General features: G+C 39.6%; 1 long non-coding RNA gene across 1 annotated transcript; it reads right to left on the reverse strand.

Annotated features, from left to right (window-relative positions):
* Nucleotides 1–1,386: 1,386 nt before the first annotated feature.
* On the reverse strand, nucleotides 1,387–24,798 carry LOC135982525 (uncharacterized). Its single transcript, XR_010599923.1, has 5 exons — nucleotides 24,695–24,798; nucleotides 8,000–8,091; nucleotides 7,423–7,574; nucleotides 6,191–6,285; nucleotides 1,387–5,478 (listed from the first exon to the last, which is right to left on the reverse strand). It is a non-coding gene; the product is annotated as an uncharacterized LOC135982525 (long non-coding RNA).
* Between the last annotated feature and the right edge of the window lie 1,905 nt (nucleotides 24,799–26,703).

Consider the following 26,703-nt stretch of genomic DNA (forward strand, 5'->3'; position numbering starts at 1 on the left):
TCATCCCAACTCTACCTCTATGAAGAGAATATGGACTTGATTCTGATTTCATTTATATCAGTGGATTTACTTCTGTTTTATACCAGGGTAAGTTACATCAATAACAATTCCCACTCTGCTATATTTTAGTGCTGAAGCCCTAGCTCCAAAAGTGAAGTATGGGACATCTGGATCAGGGTAGTACAAGGGGAGCATCCTCCCTTTTCTCTCAGATTAGTGGCCGGATCAGATAAGAAAAAAAAAAGTGGTGGTACTCTCCCAAACTCCACCCACAACCCTATCTCCACCCCCTCATGGTGCAAAATGTAATGCCATTCAGAATAGACTGTGTAGATCCTCATAATATGATTATTCTTCTACTTTCTTGCATGCTACAATAACAGTGAAATAGTTAACAACACTGGTATTCAGCTATCATTGTTATGCTTCAGTGAAAACTTGCTTGAAATTAATAAGGGCCATTTGCAACTCCCTACACTTTCTTTACAAAGTAGGATAATTTGACTTCTAGTTGGTGAGTATCCCAAAGCTGACATATATTCAAATTTCTACATGTAATTTTGTTTATTTTCAAAATGTACAAGTTAATTTGTAAACTTTAAAAATACATTATAAAATGTTACCTGTTTACCTCAGCAACCTAAAATCCACTGATTTGTTCCCCCTGAACTTTATTAAAGTCAAAGGGGAGTTCACAGTAAAAATCAACGGTATGATGAGACCCCTTTAAAATTATCATGTACCCAATCCAGACATCCCATGCATTTCAAGAAAAAAGTTAAAAAAAAATTTGACCTGTCTCTTAAGCAGAGGAATTTTGTTCTATTTGGTCAAGGAACGCAAGCACACACCCTTGTTTTACTTTAAAGAGAACAAATAAACCAAGAAAGGCTGTATAAACTCTTTTTAGCTACAGCCCTGATCCTGTAAGGAGCTCCATGAAAGCCCTATGGGATGCCACATGAGTGCAGAGATCTGTCTGCACAGAGCTCCTTGCAAGAACAGGGCCAGAGATGGTTACTCTGAGAGGCTAGTTGATGAGTCATAATATAGCTACAGGTGCCTCCTCTGTTGTACTGTGGTCACAGAGCTTGCTATTCACAAGTACCTTACCTTCTAGGTATGGTGTAAATCTAATAAAAAGGTAGACAATAAGGCCATATCCCTCCCAATTTTCCTCGGTTGAGAAATCAGCCTAATAATCAGTTGAATCAGCTTTCCTATGACATCCCTATTATTTTCAGGATTTGACTGAAGAGGAAATACCATGTGAACACACACAGAGACACACACGTGTGATATTTATTTTATTTTATTTTGATTCTGTACCAGAGGAGCAAGAGAACTAGCAAAGACATTACAAAAAACCCAACACCTTCAGACATTTTTTAAAAAGCTGGATATCATTCAGATGATGTTTTGGGCACCAGTTCAAGTTATTTATTATTTTATCCAAATTGTTGATCCATCCTTAGTTTGGTATTGCAAGACTATTAAAGAATAAAAAAAATTCACTGGTCCTGGAAAATCAGACAAGTGTTACCGACCCAACATTTTCTGGTGATGCCATGTCGTACTCTAGGGCTAAGGTGACAAGAGGCACAATCTGGATTTTTGCCTTTGAAAATGTGGGGAAAAAAATGTCAATTCCTAAAGCTGAATTGCTGCTGTTATGGCCCTGCTTTAGGAAAGTATTTAAACGTGCTGAATGTGAAGCACTTGAGTACTCCCCCCCATTAAATTGCTTAAAGTTAGAGACATGCTTAAGTACCTTTATGGGTACAGAATCAGAGCCTATAACACAGAAGTCATTAGGCCAGACTCTGGATCCATTACTCAACCAGGATACAGGGCCTGTAACGGGGACAGGACAGCATGGGGCTGGCATATTTGATACTTCATTCCCCTCCCCACATCGACAACATAGAGGAGTAGCTGAAGAACTCTGCCCTCTGGCAATCTGGGGCTACAGAGCAGCTCACAGTCAGCCAAATAAGGCTGCCATAATTTAGAGCAACTATTGGGAACAGCTCAGAATCTGCAAGGTACAAAGGTGGCTTACTGCCTCGTTGGGAGATGGGCAGCACAAAATCTGATCCCAAGGAGAGAGTTATAAATATGGAACAAAATTCTTTTGCTGCTTTATTGATCATGGAATGTAATAGCTATCACAAGGTCAGAGTGGTTCAGTCCATTTCTGAATAGGCACTTGCTTGTTAATTAGCTGTCTTACACTGTTATATATTATTACACAGTGTAATGTAATCTCATAGTGCCAGAATGTGGGATTAATATCATTAGGGTCTAAGATATGTGGGCATGCTATTACCATGGTGGAACAGATTAAGGTACTTCAGAAATAAAAATCTTGCAGCAAACTGAAGTTTTTCTATGCAAGATAAGTACAAATAAAAATGTGTTAAATCTAGCAGCTGCCCAGTATCTCTACTGACATTACAGAAGGGTCAAGAGTATAAAGAGAGGGATTTTCCTTGCATTGGCCTCAGCAAACATGTATGATCAAGGAAAAAGAAGTGGAAATGAAGACATGCTTCCCTGATCTTAGAGGAAACGCTGGTTGAGAATAGTTCGTCATTCTGTACAGATTGCCTCTGTAATGCTGCCTAAGTCTGTTTCAGACTGGGTTATCAACTGTATAGATTGCAAATTAATGCTGCTTGTGTTGAACTGAGTTCCCTACTTATTTGTTATTAAAAAATAGTTGGAACCGGTGCTTAGAGGTATATCCTGCTTCCTTGTCTGAGCTGGGTTCCCTCTACTGTTACTGTTTCAATTTCTAGAAAATCAAGCACATTTGCGTCCAGCATCACGGATGCCCGGCAAGGGACCTGATTCTCCTCTCACAGTGATTTTACACCAGTGCTACTCCACTGACCTCATGGGGAGTAGCAGTGGTGTAAAATCATGGGGAGTTATTCCAGATTTACAGGGGTGTGTGAGAGGGGAGAATCAGGCCCAAGATCCCTGCCCTGAGACATCCACACTCTAAGGTCCCAATCCTGCAAACACTGATGCACGTAACTTTAAGCATCTGAGAATCAAAGAAGTCAATACAACTGTACCACATTGTTAACCATGCTTAAAAATTAAGTGCATGACCCACTGTTGAGTGTATGTTATGTGCCCCCCCTCTGTGCCAAATCCACAGACGATATAAGTTCTTTACAGTCCCAGATAGGGAGCCTTTGCTCTTTAGCTCTGGAGGTTCCCAGTACAATCCCTGGTATCAGCCAGAATGGCAGCCGTCACACATAAGTATTTGCAGGCTCAGGGCCTTACTGACATCAGTTCATTTATTCACATGACTGCACAAGTGAATAAGGGCCTCAAGTTCCAGCGCTTTCATGTGTAAACTGCCTTTTATTCTCTCCTACTGTTAATTTGCAAGTAGCAATAATTTACATGTATACAGTGGTGCTTTTAGTCCACTTTACTATGGGACATAATTTAGTTACATAAAATAGTCAATACTTGCTAAAAGAGAAACTTGTGGCCTTGTGCTGTTCTACGCACAAGAGTTGATTGTACACGTATTTTTTCTTTTGTACCATTAAGAACTACCATACTTGCGAAGATTGAGAAGTATACCATAACAAATATAGATCTGCAAGGGAAGAGAAATTGTAAAGCATTACAGACATGTGTAATCCAGGCCTTTTAGCTCCCTAGGCTTCATTGGAACTAAATGAATGTACAAATATGTGGGGTAAAGGAAGAGCCAATATTTGAAAAGCAACAAGAGAAAATCTGTACATAATTTGATTGTTTTTACAACAGCATTTTCACTTGCATGTGACCAGATTATCAATCAAAAGACCAGTAATATCTTCAAAAAAGGACTTTTAAAGATTCATCACTTAGTCATATGCATATGGAGAGATGCATGTGCTACATGCAGGAGAAATGCTCTGAGCTACAGTAAATAAGATGTATACAAATACTGGAAAACCAAAATTTCACATCTAGTGCTAATGATGTTTAGCATTCAACATAAAGCCCTAAGTAGGGTTTTAGTGCACACTATTAATACTGTGTATTTTAGGCAGGTATTGAGCACCCAACTCCAGTGTAATGAATGTACACATAAACCTTAAAATTAGTCTTAAAAGCATATAAACCACTTCAGTTGTTAACATTTTCTAAAACCCACATGTGTGGGTAATATCACTAAAAGCAGGTATGTTGGATAAAAATGAATGATGTCCCTTTTCCAACATAAACCCAGGAGTTCATCTTCCAGTATTGTTTATAAATAGAAGAGAGTCAATTTGCTTAGGATCTGCAGGACTTTTCAGTACTCCATTTAGATAATGACAACATTTTTAACACAGCTATCACTCATTAGGTCAAGAGGTTGTGATTAATCAAGAACTGTTTTGGTTTAGGCTGATAGACATCTAGTCTCTTTAGTTTACAGTTGAATGAAGATGGCTTCAACAGTTTACAGAGTGAACTGTAATGATACATTAGACAAAAATTGAGATGCAGAAGAGAAGTGTGATCTATTTAACCATTCCATTTGCATTACAATGTGCTGTGTGTGGATTAGGCTAGGCAATGCTACAGTAAATTAAAATCTGCTGGGAAATTGTTAATGTATTATACCAGTAGGAGTTCATTGGCAGGTTACAGCCTAGATAGATGTCTGCTGAATATTACCAGGCAATATTAAAGTTTGGACTAAAAGAGGAAGATTCCTTCCAGCAATAACTGACTGATGGAGAGGGCACTTCCTGACTGTTAACAGCTGACTGGAAGAGTAGAGATCAGAGGCAAAACAGGTTATGACACAAAATCTCATGACAGAGTCTGTTCTCATGAGATTTTGGACCAAAATATAGACCAGGAAGTGGGGATCTGTTCAAATAAACTTTGGCATGAGCCCCCAGACTTCCTGAATATTAACAAAAGTGAAATGAATTGCCAGACATTTTAGAATATTATGTACAGCATCCAGCATAAATGTCTACTATGTTTTTATAGTGAATTGCAACTGTTGTCTAAGATTACTTTCCCGTATTTTTCCGACAAACACTTCCTGCTCCAGTTTTCTTGATTGCTGTAGTAGCCTTTACTGAAGTGAAGTTCCTCAGTGACCTAGTGTTAAGATGTTCCATTGTAATACAATATGCTCACTAGGAAACATGGTGGTATACTCATCTACTCAAGATAGATGTGAACACTCATTTGTTAATATCCGTAATCAGACCTTTTTGTTTTTAACCATATCTTGAATCATTGTACCGCTGTTATATATATTACATCAAAAGTTTTCATACTTCATTAAAGAGTAAGTAGGCATTCCTGAGAAGATGCACTCTTTGTACAATCAAAATTTAGGACATTATCCTTCTTTCTATGATGTTCAATACCATCTACATCAGAGTTTCACACAACTTTGTGCTGTAACATTGTTCTCTTCTTCTTCAACTCATGACACTCTTAGATTTGTACTCCCTGTATGGACAAGACCAGGGTGAAATATCTGCAATCATTTTTCTTTTTAAATCAGATTTTATAAACTCAGACAGGGAATGGGCTGCATTGCTCTGAACTGCATTAATGAAGTACCATCTCTCTCCCCCTCCACTTTCCTTCCAATACTGATGATGGGTGTAAAGCAGAGTAGCACCAGAGATACAAAAAGAAGTCAACACATTTTTTAAACTATTCTTTGTTCAATCCATGCCGGCTGTTCCTAATCGGATCCTCTGATAAATCTATTATATGCATCGTATGTGCCCTGTACAATACTGTAATCCAGCAAAGAGAACATTAATGAATACAATGTGTGTGAACATGCGCTAAGATGGAGTCTATGTGAACTGCTGTTGGCTAGAATTGTTTGGGAAAATGATGATATATTGTTGCAACTAGTGTTCTAGTTTGCCCCGGATTTAATGAATTAATCTGGAGACCACAAATAATGAAGAACACAGACTGCTGTAGGATTACTTTCACTCCTTAGTGACTCTGTCTGTGCTTAATAAAAGTTAGCATTAGTTAAGAACATCGAACTGGGTTCTGGTGAGCCATCAATACACCCAATTCATACATACTTTGGAATGTTTTAATCCCTTGTCACATGGCACAGGAAATCTCTCTTTGTGACGTTCCCCCCTCACTCTCTCATGGGACACACTTGTCTTGCTTTCGGTATGAAAATTACCTTTTGAAACTGCTCCTTGTTGAGTTGACCTCTTGCCCTTCAAATGGAAGGTTGTCATGCCCTGGAAACTGGTTCTTCTAGTGATTTCTAATGAACTAAAACATCATTCTCCTACAGTAAAGCACTACTAGTAGAAATACAGTATAGTACCTGCATTAGCTATTTAAAGAATTCTGTGCTTTGAGAAAAGGAAATGCAGGACAGACCTAAAGCCATTAAACAGGGGACATGAAAGGGTGCATTACACATGCCTGAAGGATTAATGTCCCTTTATCTAATGACCTAATTAATGTTTTTATAATTTAGCATGCTATTAGAGAGCTTTCAGTGTGCACAATATTTGCAGATAAAACATGAATTCTAATTCATTAGGACGTTGCTTCTTCTGATCCTATTAATACAAAACATAACCCCCATGTAATCTTTAAAAAGTCGGTTATTTCAGTACATTGTACGAAGCTGTAGGCTTTTCTCAAAGAAACTTCAAGGGACATACCAAGAAGCATACTAAGAAATGCTGTGGCTTGAGAACTAATGCGCAGGAAAATAACAAACAAATAAAAGGCAGGATTTGCACAGGAAAGAGAAACTGATAAAACTGAGTCAAAGGAAAGCAAGCATTTAAGGGGACAGAACAACTCAGCCAATCCAATCATCAAGGCCACAATCTTGTCTAGCATTCGATAAAATCTGGAGATTGATACTTTGATCAAACCACTAATAAGCTGATCACCTACTGACTTTTGTCACAATGATCTGGAACATGATTAGATTTGGGGCTCTGACTAAAATGCTTGACATGAACACAAATCACCCACCTACTGAGGTTCACACTCCTTTCCATTTCACACAGTTCAAATACAAAAGGAACAAAGATGACACCAACTCAAGTCTGCTGTGGAGACAGGTTCTGGTATTCAAGTCCTAAATTTAACATTAGACAACTGTCCTTGACTAGGGGTTTTAACACCCAAAGAGGGAACATGATGACTCTCCCCTTTCTTTATGGCTAACTGGGAGCTCCTTAAACTCTCCTTTCTTGTAACATGGGGTAATGGTATGAGAAATGATTCAGAGCTATTGACATGAGACATTTGATCCATCAGACAGAAGGTCAGGTGATCTTGGCTGTGTTCCCAGCTCTGCCCCGATTAGCTATATGATCTTGGCCAAGTCACTTAACCTATCCAAGACCTTTTTCACATCTATAAAATTGGAATAAAAATACTTACCTTTAAATCCTTCCTTGGAAAGGGGAGTTGTGATTTGCTCCTTCGGAGGCTACAGGGAACTGAAGACGGACAAGGAGCTGTAAGACACTTCAAAAACTCAGATTCTGTCCTCTGAAGGCACAGAATTCTTTATTACCTCAGATAGCACACACCTGTAATGCAGAGCAGAGAGAGACTCAGGATCATAGATGACTCATGCCTCCTATACTGGGGGGCACAATCTAAAGGGGCGGGACATATGACCACCCCACGTGTCTCCTCTGCCCACAAACCTCCCTGCCCTGCACCCAGCCCGGGGTCACCAAGCTCTCCCCACCCCACCAGTTACTTGCGGGGGAAGGGGAGGTTCTGTCCTTCTCCCTCTGCGCCTCCCCCACAACATGCTCGGCTGCTTTCCCTGGCAGCCAGGCCTGGGCAGGGAGTGGTTGCTCGGTGGTATGTTGTTCCCTCGCAGAATGTTGAGTTGAGCAAAACTCAAACTTGTGAAAACTAGAAAACACAGAGTCAAGGTTGCCCACGCAAATTTAACTCTGCCCTCTTTCAACAATGCCCCAACACACCTTGTTAACACACATACCTTTCTCTGACAACCCCACAGTTGCTGAAATGTACAAACTCTTCACCTCCTTTTACAATCCACTCTCTCTCACCACAGGACTCCATCTAACGCTATTAAAGGACACAAAGAGAGAGCGAGCGTTGTAACAGACCATATCCTCTGTGGATTGGGCATGGAGGGGGGTATATAATGCTCACCTGCAATATCATGTGACAGCAGAAGCAGAGAAAACTGTTATTAATGCTGCTCATTCTCATAACACTCATCTACCCCACAGGGGCATATCTGATGAGTAATTATTTCATAGTTGTACAGTGCTTTGAAAACTATATAATTCCTCTTATTCCTTTTCTTATGTTCTTCTTCCAGGGCATGTACCAGCTCAGCAAAACAAGTTCAATGTGAGAGTCTCCTGTTGAGATTTCTCTTAAACTGCTTTCCTGAATTTCCAGCCTGATAGCAGGGTTAGGATTCTCACTGAGCCCGCACAGCAACAAAAATGAACAATATGAGCTAAGGTTTCTCTGGTGCAGAGGTAATGAGTGGGATTTCATTGAACGTAGTTAAATACTGTTGCTTGGCAGAATGAGTGCAAACTATTTTTGTTTTTTTAGTTAGCTTTCTGCTGAATTATCACAATTAAATTTGTGAGAGAATCCCAGCCTCAATAGCGTGGGTAGATACTGATGATATCTGACTAATCATCTCTCCATCTACTGCTTTTTGTCAGATGAACAGCACCCACTCCAAAAAAAAAAAAAAGAAGCATGTATAGCTTTGAATTTAATGCTTAACACCTAAGAAGGTTTTGTTTGTGCATGAGGAAAGAGGGACTAAAGTGGGAAGTACCCTTTATTTACTGACCTTGTGCCACATTCTACTATCAGTCAAATCCAGGGCTGTACATATTTGCATTTGACTGAAGGAAGCACCTGGCACAAAGAGTTATTTCCACTGATCTAGAGACGAACACACAGGAAAGCAGAAAGCAAAGCAAGATTAAAAACCTAAAAAGAAAGTGAGCCCATTAAAGCTTAACTACCTACTTTTTATTGCTTGTGGTAATAGATAATTGGCCATCTATAGTACAGTATATTATTTCATTACCTTAATAACTTGGCTCTACATAAAAACTTTTCACACAGCAACTTGGCTCCAAACTGTTAACTTTTTTTATTAATGGTAATAAAACAACAATCAACCCACAATAATTTATCCCGTCATACCCTGGTGACTTGAAGTATGTAGCCTTCTTCTGAACTCTATTAACTTCCCTGGATTCTAATGATATCTTATATTCTTCTAGAAATTGCAAACACCATCCACTCAGCTAAGTGGAGAATTTTTAATACACAACATTAGGCTTTTAAATTGTAAATTCATAAAATTTGCCTTTCAGATCTCCTTAGTCACGTTCACGTAAAACACTTTGGAAAATATAAACTGTTAATTTCATTTTCTCTGTGGGCTTTGGTTAGTGACAAAATCCCCAAGATAATTTCAAATTCATTTGTGTGTAGTAGCTAAATGCCTAATCCTGAATAAGGTCTTTTAGGTTCTCTGACAAAATGCTTCAAAAGCAGATATTCTGGTATTGCAAAACAATTGTGCTTGAAAACACTGCATGCTTCTCCGCAGCAAGAGTCTAAGGGTACATCTACACTACAGCGGGGAGTCGGTTTAAGATACGCAAATTCAGCTACGTGAATAGCGTAGCTGAATTCGACGTATTACAGCCGACTTACCCCGTTGTGAGGACGGCGGCAAAATCGACTTCTGCCGCTTTTTGTCGGCGGCGCTTACTACCACCTCCGCTGGTGGAGTTAGAGCGCCGATTCGGGGATCAATTGTCGCGTCCCGACGGGACGCGATAAATCGATCCCCGAGAGGTCGATTTCTACCCGCCGATTCAGGCGGGTAGTATAGACCAGACCTAAGGGCCAGATCCTCCGCCTGCTCCAGCTGTTCGTACTGCTCCAGTAGTCCAAAGCAGTCTTATACCTGGCTTAAGCAACCCTATGAAAATTTGGACCCTCCCTGAACCCAGCTCAGGGAGTGTATCCAAGCCAAAGAGTCCATGGGTAGGCATTCTTGTGCCCCAGCAATCCCCAGCTGCTGGAATAGCCGCTATGAGCAGCAGAGAGCTGATGTAAGTTAGAGCAGTCATGAGGCTGCTCTAATTTTCACTGGTGGATTAAGGCAGTGGGTGGACCGTGACAGGAGGTGGGAATTGCAAAGGTGAGTTTATTTCCTGCACCCTTTCTTGCCTTTCACTTAGCACAGGTTGGCTGGACCCAAGAACTTGGCTCAAAATATTGATGAAAAGTTCCCTAGTGATCATGTATTTGTATTTGATTAGTTGGAATAATAAAAATGAGAGAAGGTATGCTCAAAGAGCTCTGACTCTGAATACTGTCATTCCTTAGACATCCACATTACCCAGCTTCCCTGGACAAAATCCATTACTCCCATCCTGGTCATTTCTCCTCTAAAAAAGAGAGGCTTCCATTCCACATTCTGGCTATTTTGGATCAAGTGGGGATCTACTTAAATCGGAAGCTCTTGGGCCAGGGAGCGTATTTTTTTTCCTAATGGTACAATGGAGCCCTGACTGGGGCCTCTAGGAGCTACTTCCAAAGCAGCAGCCAAACATGAGCTTTCTTTAAAATAAAATAAAATAAGAGTACAGAGAAATCATTCTGGAAGGTTTCTGATTTTCCTGCTGTATCTAAAGGTGTATGCATACTCATATGAACTAAAGTGAAAGATTCTATATCCAGGACAGATGAGTGTTAAGATGAAAATCTAAAGGTAACATTGTATCATTTTTAAAGGTTGTTTTTGAACAAAAAAATTGTGGATCATGATTAAATAAAAGAATCACAACATTTGGAGATGGACATGACCTATTACTTCATTTGGGACCTGGCCCTGCACCAAGTGAAGGCAATGGTAAACTCTGATTGATAATAATGAGTTCAGCCACTAGCCCAATTCTCTGCCAATGCAGGACTGTTCTGCACAGTAAATTTTTTTTAGAGTTTTTTTTTTCCAGTCTAGTTTTATATGCGTCAAGCAATAGGGCTTCAATCCATTCTTTTGAGAGTCTAGTCCAGTGGTTTTTAAACTTTTTTTCTGGCGACCCACTTGAAGAAAATTGTTGATGCTCGTGACCCAACGGAGCTGGGGATGAGGGGTTTCAAGTGCAGGAGGGGGCTCTGGGTTTGGAGGGGGCTCAGGGCTGGGGCAGGGCGTTGGGGTGTGGGAGGGGGGCAAGACTCTGGGGTGGGGTTGGGGGTGAGGATTGTGGGGGGCAGGAAGGGATTCCAGGTTTGGGAGGGCTCAGGGATGGGGCAGGGGATTTGGGCACAGGGTTGGGGTGCGGGCTTACCTCTGGTGGCTCCCGGTCAGTGGTGCAGCCAGATGCAGAGGCAGGCTTCCCCCTGTCCTGGCACTGCAGACTGCGCTGCACCCCAGAAGTGGCTAACAGCAAGTATGACTCCTAGGCAGAGGCGCGCAATCAGCTCTACATGGCTCTCGCCGGCAGGCACTGCCCCCCCAGCTGCGGAGCCAGTGCTCGGGGCAGCGTGCGGAGCCCCGTGGCCCCCCTGTGTAGGAGCTGGACCCGCTGCCTCCCGCTTCCAAGGACTAGGGACTACTAGTTTTTACTGGCCGGCTGCCAGTGTCCCTGGGTGCTGAGCAAGGCGACCCAGTGCCTTGCATTCCGTGACCCAGTACTGGGTCACGACCCAAAATTTGTAAACTACTGGTCTAGTCCACAAATTAGTAGCATAGATCAGAGTCAGGAATTTTTTAACAATACTAAATGTTCTACTTATATTTTCATTCAAAACTCCTAGTGATGTTCCCTTCTACCACCGAACCTCCCCTTTGTTAGTGTTTATATGTAGCCAGGTATCAGAGGGGTAGCCGTGTTAGACTCTATCAGCAAAAACAATGAGGAGTCCTTGTGGCACCTTAGAGACTAACAAATTTATTTGGGCATAAACTTTTGTGAGCTAGAACCCACTTCTCCTCTTAGGATCAAATACTGTGTCACAGAAGCCAATGTGAGTTTTGCAATTCACTTCAATGACAGAAGGATCAGGTCTTTAGTCATTATTTAGCCAAGTTATATGTGTTTATTTCCTTTCATCTTTGCTCTAAAAGTCAATCCATTCATTGCCATCAGCACTTTTATGGTCTTTCTCTGAACTCCCCCAATTTTCAATATTGTCCTAGTTAAATGTGTGGTCAATTCCAGATGTGGTCATATCAGAGTTGCATAAAGAAGGACTGTGACCATCACGTCCCATGACATGCCCATGACATGACATACACCCCTACCCCAATATAACATGATCCGATATAACACGAATTCTGATATAACGCGGTAAAGCAGTGCTCCGGGGGGGGGGGGGGGGAGGGGGGCGAAGCTGCACACTCCGGTGGATCAAAGCAAGTTCGATATAACACAGTTTCACCTATAACGCCGTAAGATTTTTTGGCTCCCGAGGACAGCATTATATCGAGGTAGAGGTGTATATAGCACAATTGCACTGGCTATTCTTGCAGTCGTAACACATTGAAAACTCATGTCCACTTTGACTGTGAGATCTCTTTCAGCATTGCTACTTTCAAGGATTTTCCTTCCCAGAGAATATCTATGTTTCAGATTATATTTCTCCTGGTGTACTGGGTTATATTTTCCCATGAATGTCATGGTTATTTTCTAGCTCCATATTCCTAATCCCTGTACTTCCTCTTGTATTAGTTCTCTGTCTTCCTAATTTATGTGAACAAGGGTTTCTAGGATAGTATCACCTGTGAGTTTCAGTAATTATTATTAAGGTTGCACAACACTTTCAATTATTATATTGATTTCAGTTAATATTTATATTGCAATAGTAGTCCATTGCCCTAGTCAGGATCAGAGCTGCATTGGATTGTAAACTCCTTGGGGAAGAGACTGTCTTGTCATGATGTGTGTGTACAGTGCTGAGCAAAGTGGAGCCCCAATCACAAGCACAATACAAATAAGAATTCACCTATTTGTGCTAGGTACGGTATACAGATAGGAAGATATGGTCTTTTGATGCAAAGAGTTTACAATCTAATGTATTTACTCCCTCTTCTTGGTATTAATGAAAGTTAAATAAAATTGATCCCTGAAACAACCCTAGACACCTGCCCCTGACTTGACACCCTGCCAATTTCTTTAGAGTCCTTCAATTAGTTTTCAGTTCATGTAAACTAGTTCTCAACCTAGCCAATTGGAATGTATTTGGAGAATGAGATTGCATGAGATGATGCGTCAATACTTTAATAATAAATTCCAAATATGTTATGTCTGCCACATCCACTTAATCCACTATTTTTTGCAGTTTTATAAAAAAAAAATACTGAAATCAGTCATGGGATGAGTCATTAAATTTCCATAGTCCACATACAGATGTGATGTATACTGAGTGCTGGAGTATGATTACAGAACCTGATCACATATGCAGTGAGTAGAACTGGCTAGGGTTTGCATGCAGCTCTTATTGAAGTAAATGGAAAGACTCCCATTGGCTTCAAAGGGAGTCGCATCAGGCCTTAGCTTGAGGCAAGTTTGGTAAAAGCTATTTCCTCCTTCCTCTGAGGAGGCAATCAGGAAACATATGCAAATCTTTGCTTCCTGACTGGCTAATCAGAAGTGAATAATATTTTTTTCTGGATCTCTAACTTCTTCTCCTTATTACAGTGTTAGTTTAAAGGAACAAACTGTTATATTTCTGAAACTCATAGGCATAATGGAAAGATTTCCAGATATTTCTGCTGAAGACATTCAGAACGCATGTAATAAGACTGTAAATTGCCTTCAATAGTTCTGTTAGGGGGAAAAGGCTAGAGTGGTGAAGGAATGGGGGTTAGGGAGAGAACCAAGATACAGTTAATACAAGACAATAACAATAATAGCTACTATACACACAGTCTATGACTGTCTTAGATTACTGTCAGTCAGACAGAGATGAGATCTCAACAATATCTTTTGCTGTGTCTCTTAAGCAGATTTCCTCTCCCCTCCCAGACAACTAATGTAGTTCAGATATCCCATTGCATCATTCTGCAATATTCAATTTGTTTGCTGATTTCTGTTTATGAATAGACCTGGCAAATGTAGAAGCATGACATAGAAGCTACTTCTGAAAGTTACTCACGACTTTGATAAGATTCAAGTCATGCAAAAAATTTATTTTTTGGTTCTACACAGATATCCCTTCCTCAAAGCATATGTAAAATTCTCCCCAAGTTCTTACCAGTACTTTTGAGTAGAAATAGACAAAATTTTCTGAATTCTGATTTTTTGTGGAATTTTAACAAAACAAAAACAAGAAAAATGATTATTTTTTTTTACAAAAATGTACATTTTCCTGCAGCAGCTTGGTTGAATCTGGCTCAGCACCACAAAAAACTTGAAAGATAATCCCTGTCATCACTACAGTTCTGGAAAACTATCAAAGTTATATGGTCTCATAAACTGCTCATTTCATCTCCATTTTTCAAACTGCTGCATTCTAAAGCTTGTTGTTGGAAGAGGGGAGGCAGTCACACTCCTTCACCTCCATCCCTGGGCACTCATCTAGGGTGTCGTCTAGTTTCACAGTCTTTTGTCAATCATCAGAATCTCAGTGTCAGTTTTCATTAATGGCTGGCTTTTTGGAATGTTGCAGACAACTATGCAAATCAACAATGTATCCCGTGCTCTGGCAGCCCTATTTATTGGTGAATGCACATCTGCAGTTGACTCCAAATCTCACACTGTCACAACCTAATCCCATGAGATCTAGAGGGCAATGATTAATCTGATTATCAATATTTGCCAATAGCTGTATGCTATTTGATTGAATAGTTAAAAACTGGACACCTCCCAGCATCCCATCCCTAGAAGTAAGAGGCCAGATTTTGATCTCCTTGACTGTAACTCCAATGAAGTTACACCAGCACAAGTGAGATTAGAATCAGACATCTAATCTTGCACTTTATGATATCAGTGTTAAAATAACAGGCTAGTGACAGAGGGTGAAATACTAACTCCATTGAAGTCAATGGAAAAACTCCCCTTCACTTCAGTGGCACCAGGATTTCACCCCAAATGTTTAAATTTGTTGTGAGAAAATAACTATATTCATCTTGCCTGATAATGCTGTGGGGCATATGCTAAAGCCATTGTGTATTGCAGACAGTGAGAATGCCATAAAGAAACAAGTGACAAAATTAACCAAAACTGTGTTTAAATGGTTCTCACCCATTATTTCTTTCTTTTGCAATAACATAAACATGCTTAAAACATATAATAAATGCACACAACAGGATCAAAATATAAAATATAACAAATCCATGCACTGGAGTGGGGTGCTGAGAGAGGGAAATTGGTGAATGTTCTTTCCCAGTTTAGGGGGCTATGCAACTGCTAAACCTGCTCATTTCAGAGTGATACTGTGTTAGAGAGGACTTTTCAGTTCCTCAGAGAAGGAAAAATCTTCCAAGTGCAGGGACTGCAGTAGCGGTGAATCAACTATTGTAATGCGCTGCCTCTTAAAATACTCCAGGGTAGTCAAGGATTACGAAGGCCCCCATTTTGTGTGAGCTGATCAAATACAGATGTTGCCAAAGAGTTGACCTTGTTGACCGTGACTTAACTAGAGATTGAATGGCAGACAGACGGTCAGTAGTAGGGTGAAGCCATGTTTTGGCGATAGGGTGTAAATGTATATACAGTTTACAGGATGTGAATGACACTGAGCAAACATCTGGTCTAGTGATAAATACATGTTTTACTTCCCAAAAGTTTTATCCCAGAGAAATGTGGTAAAAATAAATAGTGCCTGACTTTGCTAGGTGTCCTGTGTGTTTGTCATGGTCTTGGAAAACTTGAAATAAAAAAATATTAAAAATGGTACTAACTTTTCTCTCTCTTCCTGCAGTATCAGATTTCATATAAAACTCATCAGCTGAGCTGAGTATTTGTCTTGATCAATGGCAGGAAACCAGGGGATCAAATGTTAATAAATCAGAAACAGATACCCCACTTGAGCAGAAATATATCACTAACCTGAAAAATAGGGCAAATTATTTGACAAGTTTTATATGTATGTGCATAGAGAAAACAAAAGCTTTTCATAAAACACTTGAAAAGTTGGAACAAAGAACAAGGAAGGAGAAAAAAATAACACACAGTGCCAACGAATATAAAATATAGCACACAAAAGGATCCTAGTTTACTAGCTTAGCTTACTTTGAGATTGACAAAATTAAATGAAAATTCATTAATTAATACAACACAATGAACAATCTTATTTGTTTTAATAGTAAATTAGCTCTTTTATTTTGATGGTACCCCATAATAATTGAAATCCTATTATAGATCTTCCTATAATTTGATGTTTTAAAACATTCCTTGAGCTATTAATTAATTAATAAAGAGTGATAATAATTGTAAAGTACTGACAGATTCATGACGTTCTTGGTTTGTTGGTATGTAAGTAGATAAAGACACACTGACCAGCTTTAGCTTAATCACTCTAAACGTTTTAGGACTGACTTTTTAAATTTAAGTTTCTTGTATTCGTTTCAGATAAGCATCCTAAGAGTGTGGTCTTTTCTTTAAATGGAAACTGTTTGCTTCTGTGCATAGCCTACTAAATTAAATTAGAAAATGCTGGTAGGCCAGCAGGACAGAATTTCCCTTCCTTCCTATTTTCTCATTCTGCAATCTATCACCTAGGGTAATTAGGACCAGTGAGGGATCATCTTCACTGGATTAACCTTAACTAAATTGTATGCATTCAACATGTGCTCTTTTGATTAACTTGAGCCTGGACTGCTGCCTGTGGTACACCCACCTTGTAATTCTACACACTTAATTAATTTCAGATGAATAGCAAGAAGAATACATTAAATTCTACAATTAATAAACCTATGTTAGTTGAGGCATTTTATGTTAACTCTATCGTTAAATGAACAGAAAGAGAAAGAAGAGGTAACATAAAATGCATAAAAATAGAATATAAAAGAAGAACTCCAAGTGAGCCAGCTTTGCCAATGAATTTACAAATTCTTTCTATAAGCCTACAGTGCAGTACACATACAAAATTTCCACTGACATCAATAAGAATTTTGGCCGCAGAATCAGGGCCTACATTTTAAATTACACAAAGAACATAAATTGCAATGGGAGATCCTGGTAGGAACATTTTAAAAAACGATTTAACAATATTTAAATAATATTTAATTCAGTTTTGCATGTGGCTTCACTCTTGCATAGACATTCTTTGTCATAAAAAAAACTTGTAATGGTCACTGGCGATAGCCCAGACCTCCAGCCCTGACTCAAACAAACATGTTTGTCTCATCCTTATTGCTGTGTGAAACATGGGTAAATAGCAGAGGAAGTGCCTAGGGGTCCAATCCTGCAAGGACTCACCCATGTGAGTAACCATGCCGCTGTAAGTCTCCCATTCAATTCTACAGAACTACTCCTGGAAGTAAAATTGCTCATGTGCATAAATATTTCCAGGATTAGACCCTGACCATACAGGAGGAACAGACTCTACACAAAGCCGTGCCAAATGCACAAAGAAAATAAACAGAAGGCATAGGGGAAAATATTTTTTTGTCTAATCCCTTTTAACTGAGGTTAATTTAGTTGCTAATTGTAAAAATAAGGACTTATGATCAGATTCACAAAGATATCCACCCAATATCATTTTTACACCAGTATAACTGCAGTGACTTCAGCGAATTCACTACCAGTTTACACTGGTGGCAGTGAGACTTCAGGGGACTACATATGTGCTTAAAGTTAAAGTACTTTGCTGGGCTGGGGTTGAATGCTCAGCCCCTTACAGGATCAAGCCCTAAGGGAAAGCAGAGTCAGATGCATAAAAAGTAAATTATTTTCAGAGAGATGTTGTTTCTAAGTTAATTCTGGCCCTTTAAAATCATTCGCTATTTTCCTCTTTAGAAATCAGTATTATAATGAATGCAGCCATGAATATCCATTTCACTTATCTTTCATCTATCTTTGGTATTTCTATGGTGCCTGTTACCATGGCATTTAAGCACAGTTTGTTAACTTCCAGTATCTGATTTTACTGCTAAGCACACAAAAGACGACTAATAATATATAAATACGGACAATAAAACAGTCTACGAATAATTTTATTTATAATTGGCTATTTGGCCATTTTATAAAATCATCCAATCATACTTCTTTTCTACCATTTTTATCTATATAAAATCAGATGTTTATCATAGGGCTGTCGATTAATCGCAGTTAACTCACACGATTAACTAAAAAATTCGTGATAAAAAATGTATCGCGATTAATGGCAGTTTTAATTGCACTGTTAAATAATAGAATATCAATTGAAATTTATTAAATACTTTGGATGTTTTTCTACATTTTCAAATATATTGATTTTAATTACAACCCAGAATACAAAGTGTACAGTGCTCACTTTATGTTATTTTTTATTACAAATATTTGCACTTTAAAAACAATAAACAAAAGAAATAGTATTTTTCAATTCTCCTCATACAAGTACTGTAGTGCAATCTCTTTATCATGAAACTACACCTTAAAAATGTAGATTTTTTTTTCTTACATAACTCAAAAACAAAACAGAGTAAAACTTTAGAGCCTACAAGTCCATTCAGTCCTACTTCTTGTTCAGTCAAATGCTAAGCCAAACAAGTTTGTTTACATTTATGGGACATAACGTTGCCCGCTTCTTATTTCAGGTGACATTGTAAACAAGAAGCGGGCAGCATTATCTCCTGGAAATGAAAACAAATTTGTTTGTCTGAGAGATTGGCTGAACAAAAAGTGGGACTGAGTGGACTTGTAGGCTCTAAAGTTTTACATTGTTTTATTTTTGAATGTAATTATTTTTGTACATAATTCTACATTTGTAAATTCAACTTTCATGATAAAGAAATTGCACTACAGTACTTGTATTAGGTAAATTGAAAAATACTATTTATTTTGTTTTTTACATTGCATATATTTGTAATAAAAAATAAATATAAAGTGAGCACTGTGCACTTTGTATTCTGTGATGAAACTGAAATATAAACAACATATTAGAAAATGTAGAAAACATCCAAAAATATTTAAATGAATGGTATTCTATTATTGTTTAACAGCATGATTAATCACATGATTAATCTTTTTAATCATGATTAATTTTTTAAATCACTCGACAGCCCTAGTTTATTATAAATTGTCATTTGACTACTGTTAAAAGATTATAAACAGCTATTCCGTATATGATATGCAATCTTCCTAAACTCCCTGGCAAGTTTATATAACTATTTCAAAAGCAGCTAAATGACTTAAGAACCTAAGTGCCGACTTCAAAAGTGACTTAAGTGTTTAACTCTGGAATTCAGGTTCCTAAGTTATTTAGGCACTTTTGAAGTTTTCATTTCAAATGGATTCAGTTAAACACAATTAAATGAAAGTGTCCACAAAGGGGTTTAAAGCAGTTCAATCCACTTAAAATTCATACCTTATGTTAATTCAGATTTCCTAACTTTCCTAAGTGTCCCACCATGTCCCTTTACTATATCAGCTGGCTCCTGTGCCATAAGGACATGTGGGCCAGTTCTGCCTTCTGGGAGAGGTGGTAAAAACTGCACTTAAGGCAGTTCCATTCCTTCTGAGAATGAGAATTTTGCCATTGACTTCAATGGAACAAGATTCTGCCTCGCTCTTAGCAGGGTGCAAAGTGCAGGGGACAGCATAGGGAGCCTTTCCCCCACTACTGGATGGTCCAGGTTAGGGTCAGACAGAAGTCTAGTCCTCGTGCTCAGGGCAGCATAGTGGCTGTTCCCTAACGGTTGTGTGGCAGAGGGCAGAGAGGAGACAGAGCCATGGTTCATTCTGCCACTTGCAACAGTCAGCAGAGCTTGCCAGTCCCACAGGGGGAAATAGGCTGTAGCCACGGAGGAGGTAGTAGTGGGCATGCATCCCTGGAGCCCTGGTAGGCATTCACAGAATCATAGAATATCAGGATTGGAAGGGACCTCAGGAGGTCATCTAGTCCAACCCCCTGCTCAAAGCAGGACCAATCCCCAACTAAATCATCCCGCCAGAGCTTTGTCAAGCCTGACCTTAAAAACCTCTAAGGAAGGAGATTCTAACACCTCCCTAGGTAACCCATTCCAGTGCTTCACCACCCTCCTAGTGAAATAGTTTTTCCTAATATCCAACCTAAACCTCCGCCCCTGCAACTTGAGACCATTGCTCCTTGTTCTGTCATCTGCCACCACTGAGAACAGTCTAGATCCATCCTCTTTGGAACCGCCTTTCAGGTAGTTGACAGCAGCTATCAAATCCCCCCCTCATTCTTCCCTTCTGCAGACTAAACAATCCGAGTTCCCTCAGCCTCTCCTCATAAGTCATGTGCTCCAGCCCCCTAATCATTTTTCTTGCCCTCCGCTGGACTCTTTCCAATTTTTCCACATCCTTCTTGTAGTGTGGGGCCCAAAACTGGACACAGTATTCCAGATGAGGCCTCACCAATGCCGAATAGAGGGGAATGATCACATCCCTCGATCTGCTGGCCATGCCCCTACTTATACAGCCTAAAATGCCATTAACCTTCTTGGCAACCAGGGCACACTATTCTGTCACAGTGATAGGTCTACACCAGGGGTGGCCAACCTGTGGCTCCGGAGCCACATGCAGCTCTTCAGACGTTATTATGCGGCTGCTTGTATAGACGCTGACTCAGAGGCTGGAGCTACAGATGCTAACTTTCCAATGTGCTCTGTGATGCTCACTGCTGAACTCCCTGCTCTGCCCCAGGTCCTGCCACCACTCCACCCCTTCCCCCAAGCCCCTTCCCCGAGTCTGCCGTGCCCTCGTTCCTCCCCCCTCCCCACCAGAGCCTCCTGCGCACTGCAAAACAGCTGATTGCGGTGGGCGGGAGCCTTGGGGAGGGAATGGGAGACACTAATTGGCGGGGCTGTCAGTGGGCATGAGGCACTGGGAGCAGGGGCAGAAGGGGAGCTGATGTGGGGATGCTGACGTATTACTGTGTCTCTTTGGCAATGTTCACTGGTAAATTCTGGCTCCTTTTCAGGCTCAGATTGGCCACCCCTGGTCTACACGATAATCAGCATGGACTGTACAGGCCCATCCAGAATTACTCACAGTGCTAGCCTATGCTGAAGCACACACTGCCATAGCTTCACTGGCACTTCAGGACCCAAGCTAGCTAGATTAAGAGCTAGCTTAGATATGTCTACTCGAGGTGCACTCGTACCCTATGATTCCAATATAGACATACACCCTGAGGCAGAGTGCCTCTCTCTCTCTCACTCACTCACACACACACACACACACACACACACACCAGAGAGCAGCATTGCAGGTTGGCCCTCCCAAGCCATTCCCATTTCCCTACTCATACCCTTTGCACTTCCTGTGGTTTTCTTGTAAACTTCTCCAATAAGATTTTCGAAGGAGCAGTCGCTGTCAGAGCTGGGCCTGGCCAGTCACTCACACACAGACATTTGGTAAAATGGTATTTCCCCCAGGTTGTGCTTCATGAACATGTTCATTAGGGAATAACTTGAAAAAAACAAACACAAACCAAAAGCCATTAATTTGGGGCCCGATTCTGCACTGTCTTACCCAAGCAAGCAGCATCAGTTCGCCTAGCTGTAAAATAGGAGTAATGAGGCATAGAGATGTTAACACTCAGGGAAGAGCCAGTGTGTATGTGATAGTGACATGATCAGACCACATTAGGAACTGCTTCTAGTCTTACATTTTATGGGTCCAGTAAATCAGAGTATTAAATAAACCTATTCAAAATAATGACATTGCTGCTTCAGTTAATGACTACAACACAGAACTTTTCATCTGCTGTCAGAAATGTGGAAAATAACCCCATTTATTATTATTATTTTATGATTCTTTTGTTTCAGCTCTGGCAGTTCCTTTGAGATAATAGCTTTTCCCCCCTCTATCAGCGCGAATACTCTCCTTGTTGTTTAACAGAGGTAGATACACACTTAAAATATTATATATATGTCTGCATTTCTAAACTAGTCCTTAAACTTTCATTTTAGTGTTTGAGAGTTTCTGAGCATATCAGCAACTAGAAAGTTATGCATTTCCTGCATTTTTATCTGGTGACAAAATCATATATTCGTACATAAACATTATTAATTTCTCTCTATTGGTCCATTTTAACCACAATATTTTTAACACTTTATCATGTAAAAATAAATATTCAGAAACTAATAAAATGTGGATTATTCTCCTGATGAATCCTAATCACTTCTTTGATCATCTATTATATGCAGTAACTAGCTATCAGGAAAAAGTTTCAAACTGGCATTATGTATTTAATAGACCATAACAAATTCTTCATCGTTGTAAAATTGCATTGTGAAAATATTTAATTCTATTTGGTTAGTTTTTAAAATGTTTATTGACATGTGAAGTAAATTACTTCATGAAAAGAATTCATTGCAAATTCTCAGCTATCAGTTTAGGAAACAAAGTCCGCGTTTTTTGCTATAATGCCAACAGCAAGTAACCCTTTCCATAGATTAAATATTGAGCAAAATTACAACCTGATCCCGAAACATTTATGTGCATGAATAGTCCCACTGAGATAAATCCATATAATTGATAGTAGTGGGATTGTTTACCTGCATACAGTCAATCAAAAGCATACATTCTGAAGAAGAAGGGGCTTAATTTTTTAATTATGGCCATTTTTAGAGCTCAATCCTGCTTTCAACATTAGCCAGATTGGGCTCTTAGTCAAATACAAAATACTACCTTAAATCGGTAATTTTTTTTATTCTCCTTTTTCTTCTTTCAGTAAGGAGACTGGGTCTTACTTTAAATGAAGTACTGGACACTAATAAAAACAATATAATCACCCACAAGCAGAAACAGAGTCTGGATATGGGGTAAAGCGGGAATTAGGTAATTATTTATTTTCTGCCCTCTCTACTACAGTGTATGTTATATCATCATTCACACTCTATATAGTTCTAATTGTTCTTTAAAAACTCAATCTTGAAATATCAGTTTAATATACAATGTACTTAAAAGGAACATCGTTTTGGAAAATGTGGTGCCTTTTACACCAGTCTGTTTCAAAGCTGTCGTGTACTGACTCTGCTATACTGAGGCAGAAAAAACATATAGCTTCTGAATTAAATTCAGTACAGTATAAATTTAAAAACACATATTGGTTTAATTCTGATACCAATAATTATATTTGTTATACTATTTAAATATTTATTTATATTAATTGCATTTGATAATGTTGCTAATGTTGTTGATTTTACTCTACAATCAAAAATATTTACGAATAAAGCCTGCTGACCTATTCCAATCTATTGCGGTTTAACCAGTTCACGTCTAAATCATTGTTGGCTATAGAAATTAAACTAAAAGACTAGTTCAAATACATTTCATTCCATTAATAGCTAAGAGGATTAGCATCAGTGATATAGTGCATTTTTATTGTCAGATCTTCATTAACAACTATCGCTTTTTAACTTGACTATCAAACACTGTGCCTTGTTTTAAGCTTGTGCACTACATGGACCCTTTTATAGCCCAAACCTATATTTTTACAACAGATTTTCAAGAGTTCAACACCAATTAGTTCCCATTTAAGCACCTCAACAAATTACCAAAAAAAAACTTAGCTCTTATTTAGGTATCTAAGTGAAGTAACCAGATTTTCAAAAGATATCAGAGCTGCAGGATACTGAGCATTTTGAAAGTCTGGCTACTTCATTTAGATACCTAAATGGGAGCTGATCTCTTCTGAAAGTCTGATTACGGATGCTGAGCACCTTCAACAAGTTGATATAGAGGGCAGGATTTTCAATAGTGACTATTAAGTATCAGGGGTTAGCCGTGTTAGTCTGTACCCACAAAAATAACGAGGAGTCCGGTGGCACCTTAAAGACTAACAGATTTATTTAAGAATAAGTTTTCATGGGTAAAAAACCGACTTCTTCAGATGCATGGCCACTTCTTGAGATGGATGCATCTGAAGAAGTGAGGTTTTTACCCACGAAAGCTTATGCCCAAATAAATCTGTTAGTCTTTAAGGTGCCACCAGACTCCTCTTTGTAATAGTGACTACGTTACTTTGGAGTACAACTGCCACTGAAAGTCAATAGGGCTGTGCTCTGAAACCAATTAGGTACTTTTGAAAATCCCACCCATAATCTCCGATTCAGCCTGCACATAGAACAATGAGTCTAGCAATGCCAACAATGAACAAGCTGAGTCTTCAGAATCAGTGATAATCGTTACATCTGTTTACCTTTGGAGAAAAGTGGAGATTTTGAGATGTTAAACTAGCCAACAAGAAGGAGTCAGGGTTCTTCAGAAATGATCAAAAATTAAAAATGCAATCTGCCCTCCTTGGGACAATAGTGGTGACTGAAATGCTTAACCTTTTAAAAATCGTAACAAAAATTAATACATGATTAAATTAAGGCTAAAAGGCTAAAAAGGAGCTAAAACATACCAAACAATTGTACTCTTCCACTTAGATCTCTTAGCAAATGTGCAATATCTCAACATAAGTACTTTATTCAGCACTTTCATTTGCTATTTGTTCCCTTTTCATGACCAATTCCTAGACACAGATACATTATAAGTAACATACTTACACTTCAGGAATGTCTTCATTTCTATCCTGGCATTCACATCTGTACTTGTTTAATGCTCTGCTGGTGGTCTGTGCTCGATGGTATGCCAACTGCTATGTTCATCTTAAACAATATTTACATTGATTAGGGACACCAGAGTGCTGGAGACACTTATTAGAAAATGAACATAATATCCTGGTTTACAACATCCAAATATTTTCAAACTAAACTGCTATTAAGATATCATGTAAATGCATAATCAAGCTAGACTCACAAAATATGAAGGCAATTTTGTAGAACCACATCTCGTGAATATGTTACAAAAAATGTGTGTTTGCACAAATAATTTACAAAAATCCAAAATCCAAAATGAACACTTTAATGAATTGTATTATAATAGCATCTCAAGATCGGGGCCCCATTTCACTAGGCACTGTACACAGATATAGTAAGAGACAATCCCTGCCCCAAAGAGCTTACAGTCTAAAGGAACAAAATAGACAAAAGTGGAAGAAAGAAGACGCTATCCCTATTTTATATATAGGGAACTGAGGCACAGAAAGATTAAGGCTTGGATTCACAAAAAGGAGTTAGTTGTTGTGATCCTGAGCATTGCAGCAACTAACTTTTAAATACCTAGAAAATCACTGAGATTCACAAAGCTTGAGTTATGCACCTAGGCTCCCTATAAAATGAATTAGAAGAGGCACCTTAGACTCGATTCACAAAACCCAGCATGCTAGGCACCTAAACTAGCTAATGGAAATGCTGATGAGAGACGTATATGCTAAGCCCAACCCCTCTCAAAGAAATAAGGCCAGGCTGCTCTATCTCGGCCTACAAATCTCAGCTGTGAACCCCCTCCTGGAGTCCGTGCCTACACCATTTTAGTAAAAACCTGTGGTTGGGTGGTGGGGGAAGAAAGAGGAGGAGGAAGAGGACCTCCCTCATAATTATGGCTTTAATTATTTTTCCACAGTGGAACAGCTTCCACAGGAGAGATTGAGGGAGCCCCACATCAGAGTATCCCATAGCTCAGTAGTGAGAGCACTCATCTAACAGGTAGCAGATCCCTGTTCAGATCCCTTCACCCCCTCAGATGGAGGGTGGACTTGAACCAGGGGGCTCCCACATCGCAGATGGGTACCCTAACCACTGGGCTAAACATTATGAAGGAGGTGCTCCCCACCCACCCACACTGCTGTATGTGAACTCACCTGAGGGGACAGATCCAGTAGGCATGATCAGAGAGCACCTATTGTATTGGGCCCCACACTACCTTCGGTGGCCGAACACCTAACTTCCCCTGGTTTGTGAATTGCTCTGGTGCTTAGGTGGGAGAGGCATCCAGATGCTTCGAGGGAGGCAGCAGTACACATGCCCAGACACAGAAATATAGGTACCCAGGCAACGTTTACAGCAAAAAATGTAGGTACCAAGTGAGTCTGGGCACTACAGGGCTCAGTTTTATGCACTGAAGTGGTGGCAAAACTGGGACTTACATGCCTAACTCCCTTTGTGGATGCAAAGCCTGTGGCAAAACCAGGAAGTGAACTCAGATCTCCCGATTTTCAGTACAGAGCCCTAACCCTCACTTTTTTAAACCAACGTAACTGGTTACAAGTTAGTCATATGACGAGAATTATATTTGTGATATTGCCCTTCTCAAAGGGTAGTAGTGCATACTGGCAGGTGGCAGTTTATGTCTGACATAGAGATCCACAGAAGAGTTTGGCCAACATGGCAGTCATCTTCCCTGAATTTCATGCTTCACTAATGCCTCCTGCTAACAAAAGGAACCAGCAAGTGACTCCCAGCTTCTCCAACTTGGGGGAGCCTCTGCAACGCTGAGGCCTTGTCTTCACAGGGGAAAAAAGGTGAATTCTTAACTTGAGTTAGTAAACCTGAGTTAACTATCATGTGGTAAATCCCTAGAAAAGGCAAGGCAGTTTTTAGTTTTCATATGAGTTAGCAGGTCAAGGTAAACTCCAGGCTCCCCCATAGTCTACTCTTTCTGACAAAGCCTTATT

The sequence above is a fragment of the Chrysemys picta genome, chromosome 3 (assembly GCF_011386835.1).
Source record: "Chrysemys picta bellii isolate R12L10 chromosome 3, ASM1138683v2, whole genome shotgun sequence".
NCBI classification, from domain to species: Eukaryota; Metazoa; Chordata; order Testudines; family Emydidae; genus Chrysemys; species Chrysemys picta.